General features: G+C 41.6%; 1 protein-coding gene across 6 annotated transcripts in view; it reads left to right on the plus strand.

Annotated features, from left to right (window-relative positions):
* The window catches only part of LOC143032853 (LIM/homeobox protein Lhx3-like), a 541,576-nt gene that overhangs the window by 386,921 nt on the left and 142,155 nt on the right, over positions 1-12,500 (plus strand). The window lies entirely within an intron of this gene.

Raw genomic sequence — 12,500 nt, forward strand, 5'->3', positions numbered from 1 at the left:
CAATTTCCTTTATAATTTCTGGTTCATCTTCCTGGACTAATTTTAATAAACTGCTTACTCTTTCATTTTCCTCCTTGATTCTTGCAGTTCTATCTGGGTTATGTTTCTCTTCCATTCCTAATATAATTATACATTTCTTTTTGTCAGCTAATTCTCTTACTATATTCTCCTTCTGTCTCATCACTTTAATAACTGAGTCTTCATTATGTTCTTTCAATTGCTGTTTGACTATGTCAGTGAATGAAACCTTATTCCCTTCTTGAGTTATTCTCCAATTTTTAGCTTCTGTAGCTAGTTTCTCTCTGTTTTCATTACTATTCTTCTTCAATTTCTCATTCTCCTCCTTTACATTTCCTAACTGTCTTTTTAGGTCCTCTATTTCTTCAGTTAAGTTTCTGTTAGCCTTCTCTAGTTGTTCCAACCTTTCAATTCTTTGAAAAATGGAGTCTACGTTACCTAACTTACGCTCCAAGTCCTCGATCACCTTATCAACTCTCTCCTCTAGTCTTATCAGTCGAGGGGGGGGGGTTGTGTCCCCCCCACCCTCTTTAAATCCCTGGAACATATTCTCGTCACTTTCTTCTGTATTGCTCCTCTCTATACTTCTAATCTTTACATTTTTATTAGACATTTGATCCTCGCTAAGTCTTTTGTTTACCTTCCGCTTGTCTGGCTGGTCAAAGTCTACTCCCTCCTCATTTCCTTCCATTTCCCTCAGTAATCCCTCCCCTTTTCCTCTTTCCCTACGTTCCCACTACTCCACGAGCAATTTCCCCCCCACCCTGCAAAAACACTAGGCACTTCTCTTTGCGTTGGGATCCACAGACTTCACTTTTCTTCAGAACGTCTTCTAAGCCGTCCATTCGTTGAAGTGTGTGTGTGTGTGTGTGTGTGTGTGTGTGTGTGTGTGTGTGTGTGTGTGTGTGTGTGTGTGTGTGTGTGTGTGTATGTGTGTGTGTGTGTGTGTGTGTGTGTGTGTGTGTGTGTGTGTGTGTGTGTGTGTGTGTGTGTGTGTGTGTGTGTGTACAACACAGAATGGGTCCCAGTGAATAGTGATACATTTTCATCAACCGCAATGCACTTTAATTCTAAGCCATTAACATCGGGAGACCCGATGGAGGTCAACATGCAGAAATTGAAACGACTTAACCGATTGCTCCTTCTGGAGCAATCGGTTAAGTCCCTAGCACTTGTCACGCGCTAGCCAGGGTTCGAGTCCTTGGCCGTACTGCGCTTCAATTTCTGCATTTTGACCTCCATCGGGTCTCCATATGTTGATGGCTTAGAATTAAAGTGCATTGTGGTTGATGAATATAAATATAAATATATAAATATATATATATATATATATAAATATATATATATTTATATATGTATGTATGTACTGTATGTATATGTATATATATACATATATATACATATACATACATACACACATACATACATACACACATACATACATGCATACATACATACATACATACATACATCAGTCAAATTCCTCATCCTGAGTCCACTGCTAAACAAAGGCCTCCTTCATAGCATTCCATGATTCACATGATCATGCCAACCTCTGCCACGTCAGTCCTACAAACTTCTCTATCTTGTTTCTCCACCTTCTGTTTGGTCTCCCTCTTCCATGCTTACCATCTCGCGGCATCCACTCAGTAACACACTTGCTCCATCCCTCATCAGGCGTTCGCACTAACTTACCTGCCCAATTCTACATTCTCCCTTTTATCGCCTCCACAATATCTTTCACTCTAGTCTGCCCTCTTACGCAACTTGCTCTCTTTTGGTCCCTCAGCGTTATTCCCATCATTGACCCTCTCCATTCTCTGTGTAGTCCTTAGTTTTGTCTCCATCGCCATCGTCAGTTTCCAAGTCTCACACCCGTAGATTATTACTGGCAAAATGCATTGGTTGTAAACTTTACGTTTCAAACATATAGGTAGAGAGCCTCTCAGGATTTTATCATACTTAGCCAACACTTTCCAACCAATCGTAATACGCCTTTTTATTTCATTACCATGATCTTTCGTCATTTTCGCCAACTGGCCTAAATAATTATACCCTTCAATTTCTTCAAGGCTCTCACCATCGATTGTAATCTCTTTACCTTGAGCTTTCATGTTGAACATTATTTTGATTTTACTTTTATTCCTTTTAAAGCTACTTGAGGCTTTCCTTGTTCAGATCACTAAGCATATCTTGCAAGTCTTCTACTCTTTCTGAAATAAAAAATAAAGTCATCCACAAATCTTAGGTGGTCCAAATATTCGCCATTAATCTTCAAACCTTTCTCTTCCCAACTCGACCTTGTGAAAATATCTTCCAAGTAAGCTGTAAATAATTTGGGTGAAATTGTATCGCCTTGTCGTACTCCTTTCTCAATCTTGATATTTTCTGTATCTTTATTTGGTCGAATTACAGTGACACCTTATGTTTAAATCTTTTCTAGAACCCTTACGATCTGTTTGTTTGCACCCTGTTTGTGTAGTGAGTTTAGTATTGCTATTTGTTCCACCGAGTCAAAGCCCTTCTCGTAATCTACGAAAGCTAAACACAGAGGTATATTTTATTCTGTTGTTTTCTCGGTTAGTTGGTTCATTGCCTGCAAATGGTCTACAGTCGAATATCTGCTTCTAAAGCCTGCCTATTGTATGGGTTGGTTGCCATCTAAAACCTGATTTAGTCTATTTGTAAGGATCTTGGAGAATACTTTATATACATTTGATAACAAGCTAATTGGTCGGTAGTTACTAAGGTCCTTCTGGTCTGCTTTTTTATGAAGCAAAACCACTATAGCATTTTACCATGATTCAGGAACGCTTTCTTGACGTAAGCACTGGGTGTATAACTGAGCTAACTTAATATGAATTTCTTTCCCTGCGTCTTTCAGAAGATCTATCGATATACCATCTTCCCCAGAAGCTTTTCCTCGTTTCGTATTTTTTAGAGCAAACTCTACTTCTTCCTTTGTAATTTCTGGTACAGTACTAACGTCTACAGATGAATTTACCGACTCAACTACGGCCTTCAACGAGTAAAACTCTTGGTCAAATTCTTCTACTCTTTTTACCATTCTGTTTAATGATCTCTCCATTTCTGTCTTTCAAACATATCATTCCCTATCTTCCCAAAGCATGTCTGCGCTCGGTCTCTTTAATAATATTACCTTTCCGAATAGTTTCCTCTATTTCATCCGTGTTTCTCTTTCTTTTCTCTGATCTCTGCCTTTTGTTGATAAACTTGTTTAGTTCTACTCTATTTCGTCTCTCCTACTTTTAATCACACACATACATATTTACATACATACACACACATACACAGACACAGATACGCACGCGCGCACACACACACCACACACACACACACACACACATACACACACGCACACACACACACACACACACACATATATTGCATCACATGGTCCTTACCTTACACTCTGCGTGTTGCCATAGACTACCATACGCTCGAACAGTGAACCTCGAATAGGTTTAGCCGTTTTACACTTCACACCTTTGTAGAAACGTTTCTTCCCGGAGCGCGGCCAATTCCACCCAAAATTGAGACCAGAGTGAAACAGTTTTCTTTACATAGTAAAATTATTCGTGATTAAAATTTGATTAATTATAAAGTCCGAGTAAGAGTAGACTAGGATTGTTTTCTATACAACCCACCTGATGTTCGAGGTCTGGCGTCAAACTCGAAGTCCTTCGACTTGACGCAGAAGCGGTGCTTGCTAGCAATAAAATACAGTGCCACTTACGCTGGAAATTTAGCAGATTCTTTTCAGTATAAATGATACCTAAATTACTTCAACAGACTGTATGTTGCATATCTCATACATTGTATCACCACATTACCATACTGTATTTATTGTTAAGAGTTATGTATTGATCGTGATGTGAATTAAAACCAAATCGAATGCAGTCTACTCCTTGAAAAAAGGGAAACCCAGAGCTCCACAGAAACTGTCAACAGCCCCCAGGGCCTCCCACCTATAAATACAATTAAGTAAATGTACACATGTATATACGTTGACATATATACACAATGAAAAAAATCCGTATTTTTCATGTAAAAATCACTAAGCATAGAATACGTACAAACAGTTTACACTAATTTGTTTTCATTGCTTTTATTTATTGCTCTTTAGAGTTAATTCTTTTGCTTAACATTCCATCATAATGATTACTCAAGTTCAAGACCTACAATATTATAAAATGTACATAATCCAATGAAGAGAGGAGAGTGGAATTTATGTTAATTTCTTAATGGGGACGCTAGGTGGCAATGTATGGCGGTTATAGCTATGAAACCGCAAGTTTAAAAAAAAAATTATTTTACAAAATGTCATACCGTCGAAAATTACCAGTTTTTAAAATTATCTTACTAATTTCTTTAGTAACGAGGACACATATGCACGTATATATGTGCGTAAAGAAAAAAATGTAAGGGCAAGCACACACAGATGTATACACTCATACAAATACAATTCTAATTAATACATGTGCGCACATATACAAATACATACAGGCACATATGTAAAGCGTAGAAGAGAAAGTTGTCTGTGCCGAAGCGACGCCTGGCCTCACATCTGGAGAAGAAGTTTATCTGATCATATCCAACTGAGGAACTCCACTTCATTCAAAGGGTTCAGCGTCCACATTTGTGTGATAGTGTGTGTGTGTGTGTGTGTGTGTGTGTGTGTGTGTGTGTGTGTGTGTGTGTGTGTGTGTGTGTGTGTGTGTGTGTGTGTGTGTGTGTGTGTGTGTGTGTGTGTGTGTGTGTGTGTGTGTGTGTGTGTGTGTGTGTGTGTGTGTGTGTGTGTGTGTGTGTGTGTGTGTGTGTGCGTGTGTGCGTGCGTGTATGTGTGCACATAGTAATCAGTAATAACTTATAAGTGAAAGCATACACGAATTACTTTTCCAACACAGAGCATATGCTCTCAACAAGACGGAAACACCCACACACGCACACGCACACACACGCATACATAAACACACATACATATACATATACACAAACGTACGTACAAACACATTCACCCCCGAAGTGTTGACGAGCTAAATAATAAACACTTAATTTGGGCGCTCAACAAGGTGACAACGGACAGGGGTGGCGGGGTGAGGTGGGGTGGGGGGTGGGCGTATTGGTCGACACGCTCGTTAGTCTAGCGATCGGTTTAACGAGACATTGCCAGAGCGGCGACGCCCTCACCCATCCATCTCCCGACGCAAACCGACTGGCAGGATGATTAGCCGCAGGGGAGGGAAGACAAAGGAGAGAAAAGACGAGAATAGCAGAACGCATGAAACGGATACCTGGAAGAATAGAGGAAGAAATAGGCGGTTAAAATGATGAAGATGCATATTTACATACATGCATACATGTATGCATACATACATACATACATACATATATACATACATATATACATACATATATACATACATTCATATATACATACATGCATACATACATACATGTATACATACAAAAATACATATATACATATGATGTATGGTTGCATGAATGTGTGTGTGTGTGTGTGTGTGTGTGTGTGTGTGTGTGTGTGTGTGTGTGTGTGTGTGTGTGTGTGTGTGTGTGTGTGTGCCAACAATAAATGAACATATGAACGTATGAATATATATAAGTTGTGTGTGCGTTTGTATATACTTTGTTGTATTTACCTTTTTGAGTGCTGCAGATTGGATTAATCTCGTAATAGCCCTTCTCTTTCCTTCCTTCATTCAACTACAATCATATTTTGCATCCTTTAATTCTATTATACTCATGGTGAAGTATATCCTTTTGTCAATTTGCACCTACTTATAAATTAGATATTTACGTTGATGTTTTTATTGTCTCCTGATTACATAAAACTTCTTCTTTGGTGAGCTTGGTCTGCTTTGTTATTCTTATGTTTATATTTTGTCGACAATATTTTATCTTTATGGACAATATCGCTAAGATGAGTTAGAGTAATAGAGGGATAGTAAAGGACAGGTTAAGGAGGATAGTAGATAGAGTGGATTACAGAAGTCACAAGTGATCAATTTACCTTGTTGATTGGAGATTCGTCTCAACAAATAAAAGAATGTTGCGTGACTGATTTATAGAGACGTCACGATTTGTCATTCCTGGATTTCATTTCTATTTGATCATTAGTTTCCTTTGTTTTCTTGTATACGTATTATCTTCTTTCATATAACAATTCTTTTCTATGCATGTATTTCATGTTCTCCAGTATAAAACTTCTTAATCTGATCCTTTTGAATATGTAGAATTTCTTTAAATTCTGAGTATTTTTAACCTAAACTCTCTTATGATCCAATCTATGAATAGCCACATAATTGATCACCATTTCTCATTAGTAAATTATAATGGATATTTGTCCGTCAAAGAAGAACAAGTACCACAGACAACTCTCCACCCTTCGTCCTTGTTTGCTCATTTAGGTGTTGATGCATTAACGTTTGTTCCAGATCCAGCTCCCATCCTTCTCATGATTCATAGTTCATCTAGCCGACCTTTCTACAGTTAAAGTCTCCAGTGTCACTTGCCCTGAGTGAGGTCGGACGTTCCGTCCTGTGGAGATGAATTTATTAACTGCCATACTAGTAATGGCATCTGATGACCATTGACCTTTAGAAGTGTTATAATTTAGGAACTGTTTTATTAATGAGGACTCAATAATTTTTCTTTTGAAACTACAATGTGATTTTTATACCGTAGCTGCATTCTTCCAATCTATTCTGTGATCTAAAAGACTAGAATGGAGGAATACAGCTGAGTTTTCTTGGCCGTATTTTAATGAATTTTTTAATCTTTAATTCCTTAAAACACGGCCAAGAAAACTCTGTGATATTATTGTTGTATGTGATGACAGAAAGAAATTTAATTGAATACAGTGTGATCAAACCTAGTAAGGGAATAAATGTTAATCTCCATCAAGGTTTGTACAAATTAGATAGTTATATTTGTCATGAAATTTCAAAACTATTTATATTGTAATATACCAGTTATGAGCAATTGTCCCATACTTGTTGGTTACCAAGAAGGTATCAAATGTCATGTGTACTCTTTCAAAACCTCTCCGATTTCCCTCTTTACCATGTCTCACTCAGTCATATATTCTGCACCTTGCTTCTTCATTTTATAATTCCTTCTTTGTATCAGCACTGAAGATGTAACTATACGAAAGCGCTCTACTTCGTTAGTTTACTTTTCCTAGTGGTTACTTACGCATTTGTGAACAAACGTTCCTAGTGTTTTTATTGCATATATATATATACATATATATATATACATATATATATATACATATATACATATATATGTATATATATACATGTATATATATGTATATATATATATCATATATGTATATACATACCTGTACATATATGTACATGCATACATATTCATGTAAATATGTGCAGATATGTATACATCTTCGTACATATATAGACATATAAATTCATATACCTTTATCATGATGTACATTATATACATGTACCGTTATACATAATATATGCATATATACAAACATATATATGCATATATTTACGTATACATGTGTGTGTGTGTGTGTGTGTGTGTGTGTGTGTGTGTGTGTGTGTGTGTGTGTGTGTGTGTGTGTGTGTGTGTGTGTGTGTGTATTCACTTGGTCTTTTGGATCACGTGTTGGACTCGTGATCGACAGCTATTTCCCTCCTGGAAGAGAGCTCAGAGCTCGTAGGTCCGATCTATGGGTATTGCTATGACCTAACACACACACACACACCCAACTCCCCGCCCACGAGAGTCAGAGTAACGACCCGAAGCGCAGCTGTACCGAAATAATTTCGGCCCTGGGCAGGATTCGAACCAAGCACTACGCGCACCACCATGCTAGTAGTTCATCGCTCTACCAACTGCGCCACCGTGTGTGTGTGTGTGTGTGTGTGTGTGTGTGTGTGTGTGTGTGTGTGTGTGTGTGTGTGTGTGTGTGTGTGTGTGTGTGTGTGTGTGTGTGTGTGTGTGTGTGTGTGTGTGTGTGTGTTTGAGTCTATACATGTGCGTACTCGCACGTACACTACCACACGCACACACGCGCATAAACAATACAGACACTCGACCACATATATACAAACACTCAGCAACCCCTCCTGGCGCACACGTATACATACACAAAGATAACTTGAAGGAGGCGACCGCCCCTTCTTGTTCGGCCACTTGAGCGCACAGTGGACAGAGGGAGCACGAGAATCTCGAACAGAGCCCCTGCCGGGATCCCTCGTTCGAGGGCCCTCCACTGTAACCCCATACAGTGCACCCCAAATGTCCGCCCCGGACTATCACGGCGGCTCCCCAACCAGCCCCACCTGTTGGTCCATTACTGCCGTTTGGATTACCCGATCGGAGATCATTGTTTGTGTACACAAACACACACGTGCACGCGCGCGCGCTCACGCAAACTCGTGCGCGGGCACACACACACACACACACACACACACACACACACACACACACACACACACACACACACACACACACACACATATACATGTTCTATCCAGCTGGCAAGAGCTTTTGCTGTTTTGGAAGCCTGCTCGTACATCCTGTACGTATCGCTCCTTCCCCCGAGGGCGAGACAAACGGAGCAGAAATGCAAGCAAGATCACGGGGCGGAATACAATGGGAGAACCTGGAGGAGGAGGAGGAGGAGGAGGAGGAGGAGGAGGAGGAGGAGGGAGAGAGGAGACTAAAGGGGAAAGAGGAACGGATTAAGGGGGAAGGGCAGCTGAGGTGAAGGAGGAGGGAAAGGAGGGGAGAGGAGGGGAGAGGAAGAAGAAGAGGAGAGAAGAGAGGAGGGGGAGAGGAAGAAAGAAGAGAGAAGAGATTAGGGGAAGGTATGACAGGAGAAGCTGGGGAAGGAAAAAGAGGGCGGGGTAAGGAAGGGAAGGGTTAGAGAGAGAAAGAGAAGATAGGAGAGAAGTGAGGGGAGGGAACGAAAGGAATGAAGAGGGCAAAGGAGGGCAGGGAAGGGAAGGGGAGAGGATGGTAGGGGAGGTGAGGGAAGAGGAGGGACGGGAGGGGAGGTGAGGGAAGAGGAGGGACGGGAGGGGAGGGGAGGGCAGAGTAGGGGATAGAAGGGAGGAGAAGGAAAAAAAGAGGGAAGGGCACGGGAGAGGAGGGCAAAGTGAGAGGTGATTGGGAAAGTAAGGGAGGAGAATGGAGGATATGGAAGGGGAGGGGAGAAGAGTAGAGAAAACGAGACGGGAGGTGATGCGGAGTAAATGAAGGGAAGGGAAAGGAAGGGAAGGGAAGAGAGAGGCAGAGAAGTGAACTGATGGGATGGGATGGAATGGGATGGGATAGGATAGGATGGGATAGGACGGGATAGGACGGGACGGGATGGGATGGGATACGATGGAATGTGATGTGATGGGATGGGATGGGATAGGATAGGATGGGGTGGGATAGGATAGGATGGGGTGGGATGGGATGGGATGGGATGGGAAAGGATGGGGTGGGATGGGATGGGATGGGGTGGGATGGGATGGGATAGGATAGGATGGGATAGGATGGGAGGGAATGGGGAGGGAAGGGAAAGGATGGAGAGAGAAGGGGATGGAAAGGAGAGGAGTTGAACGGAAAGAGAAGGAAGGGTGTGAGAAGGGTAAAGGAAGGGAAAAAGAGGAGAGTGGTTAGAGGAGGAAGAGGAGGAGATGAAGAGGAGGAAGAGGAGGAGGAGGAGGAGGAGGAGGAGGAAGAGGAGGAGGAGGAGGAGGAGGAGGAGGAGGAGGAGGAGGAGGAGGAGGAGGAGGAGGAGGAGGAGGAGGGGGAGGAGGAGGAGGGAAAGGGCCAGAACCCACTCATCATCACCCTCTCTGTCTTTGGGTCCGAACCCTCTTCTCTCTTATCTTGCCAGTTGGCTGAGAATTGAAGCCTATCTTGAACATCTTTATTCCGGCTCATACCAGGTTCGATTGAGCCGAGGGGGATCCTCCGTGGGGAGGCGAGCTGGGTTTTGCTCTGAAAGCCAGGGAGCCGCCGCGCGTTAATATCGAGAGCAGTCCACTACAGTGTCTCCTTAGACAAGGTGATAACTGAGACAACCTTAACGCCTTATATGCAAGATCGTTTCGACAAATTATTAGAAATTATGAGACCACATTTCTCAGACTCCCATCTATATAGTTTGTAGTATTTAGGTTTTATTATGGCTAATACCAAATAATGTTATTCTTCTGAAGTGAGCTTCTGTGACAAAAAAAAAAAGTGACAATGCACGACTGAAGCAACTGAGGTCACACTCTGATGTTTGTTTTCGCTTGTAAGGAGCAATTTCTAATCGAAATCACAGATTCGAATTTAAATTCGCCTTTACGGTTAAAAACATTAAGGAACCATTTCGAATCAAAATCACGTCAACAGTCACATGAACTTGACCCTTTCTCCACCAATAACGATACTTGTTCTGGTTGTCGTCAGGCGATTTTATTAAATGGACAGGGAACCCCCTTCCCCTGCGTAGAATAAGGGTTAACCAACCCTACTTTACCCAACCCTTTCACTGTTACTGTCGCCAGGCGATTTTAATCAGAAGAGATGAACCCCCTGATCAGTGAAACGGCTGAGCGTGATCGACACAAACTTCTATAGGGAACATTCCCCGCCACGGCAAGTCTACCGTAAACAAAGACGAGGGTGTCGGATAAAGAAGAACAATGAAAACAGAGACATAGAAGATGAAGTAGCTAAAGACCAGAGCCTTGAACACGAATATTATGTGATTTCATATGGTATTTCATATAATCACATAACTACGTAACGATTTACAAGCCTGTAATGCTTTATAATACATGCACACGTGAGAACTTCCACGTACAACCAGCACCTAGATGCACGTTATTCTGGGACAGTTTCATTTGTCAACGACTGTTACGTGCACATGCACGCGCGTCCACGTGCTCACGGAAACACCCAGCCACACGCGATCGCTTGCCCCCCCAGTCAGTCACACCTGTTGTGGACACATCGGATGGAACAAGCCAATTCGGGTCCCTCTCGCCCGACCTCGGTCCGGAAGCAAGAGGAAAAGAAAGAGGAGGAAGAGAGGGAGAAAGAAGAAGGGGAAGAGGGAAGAGAAGGTGGAGTAGGAGGAGGAGTAGGAGGAGGAGGAGGAGGAGGAGGAGGAAGAGGAGGAAGAAGAGGAGGAATACGAGGAGGAAGATGGGAGGAATAAGTGGAGGAATAGGAGGAGGAAGACGGGCGGAAGCTTCTTCATTTCAATTTGATGGAAATTTATTGAGAACGGAATATCTATCAGCCATTGGCAAAATTCCCAAATTAGAGGAAAGAATAGTAGATTATGGAATATCTAACTTCAACAAGACATAGCAATTACAAACTATTCTACAATAATAGTTTTAAAAAATCCTCTTTACTCAGATAATTGGAGTAGTCATTACACAATACCAAGTTAATACCTACTACATCTAGCACTGTTTGCCGGGCCTAATTATTGCACTCCATCTTTAAACTCTACAACAGTCACTCAGGTTTGCATAAAGACTTCTTCCTATACAGTAAGAATACGAAAGGTCGGCGCTACTTTGTAAATGAATGACGTCACATCACAGACAGAGATATCATTGGTGTACACTGACGAAACTGAAGAGCTACGTACTGCGCAGATTCACAGAACCACTCCAGCCAATAAGCTGCAAGGGGCTGGGCTTATGTTTCAAGGGGACGGGCTTAGACGCAAACTCAGATGACAACAATTATAGTAACTGCATGGCCTAACTAGGCATTAAATGGTCTTGTTATGCTATCAGTAAATTAATCTTATATCTTGTCGTCATAAGAAATTTTGTTTGGGTAGAAAAGAAACAACATATAAAGATCGTGAAGCCTTTATTAATAGTACAACGTTTCAGTTGTTAGAATTCTCCCAAATACACATTGAGGAAGAAAGCATTATGAATCGAAACGTACTACTAATAAAGGTTTCGTCTACACATGGTGTTTCCCTGCCATACTTGTCGGTATTTGCTTTTTTGAAACATTCTTTTTCGTTATTGATTACATCTACTCGTACTTACGCGTGCTAACAAGTCAGTACAATTAATTTCTTGCCCTGTTTCTAATCCTAGACCGTGACTTGTAACTTTGTTTCAGCAAGCAAAACACAGGAATCTTCTGTCTCTAGGTGGAGTTTGGGTGCAGGGTGTCCCGCAGTCACAAAGAGTCCGCCTAGGTCCTCCCGGGAGAGGGAGCTGGAGAAGGAAGGGTCAGGATGAGATCGAAAAGCCTTTCAATGCAATGCGAGTTTGTCATTTCAAGCAACGGATAGTTGTCACTCGGCACGTCACGGTAACTCTCCCCAAAACACGTTACAAATTACTACGCGCTGATATGTCATGTCGTCCAAATTACTACGCCCCGGTGTTGCACTCGCCATCGATTCAACGATCCGCCATTCATTACTTTCTTAA

This window comes from Oratosquilla oratoria, chromosome 14 (genome assembly GCF_046742065.1).
Source record: "Oratosquilla oratoria isolate Oo_2021 chromosome 14, ASM4674206v1, whole genome shotgun sequence".
In the NCBI taxonomy this organism is placed as follows: Eukaryota; Metazoa; Arthropoda; class Malacostraca; order Stomatopoda; family Squillidae; genus Oratosquilla; species Oratosquilla oratoria.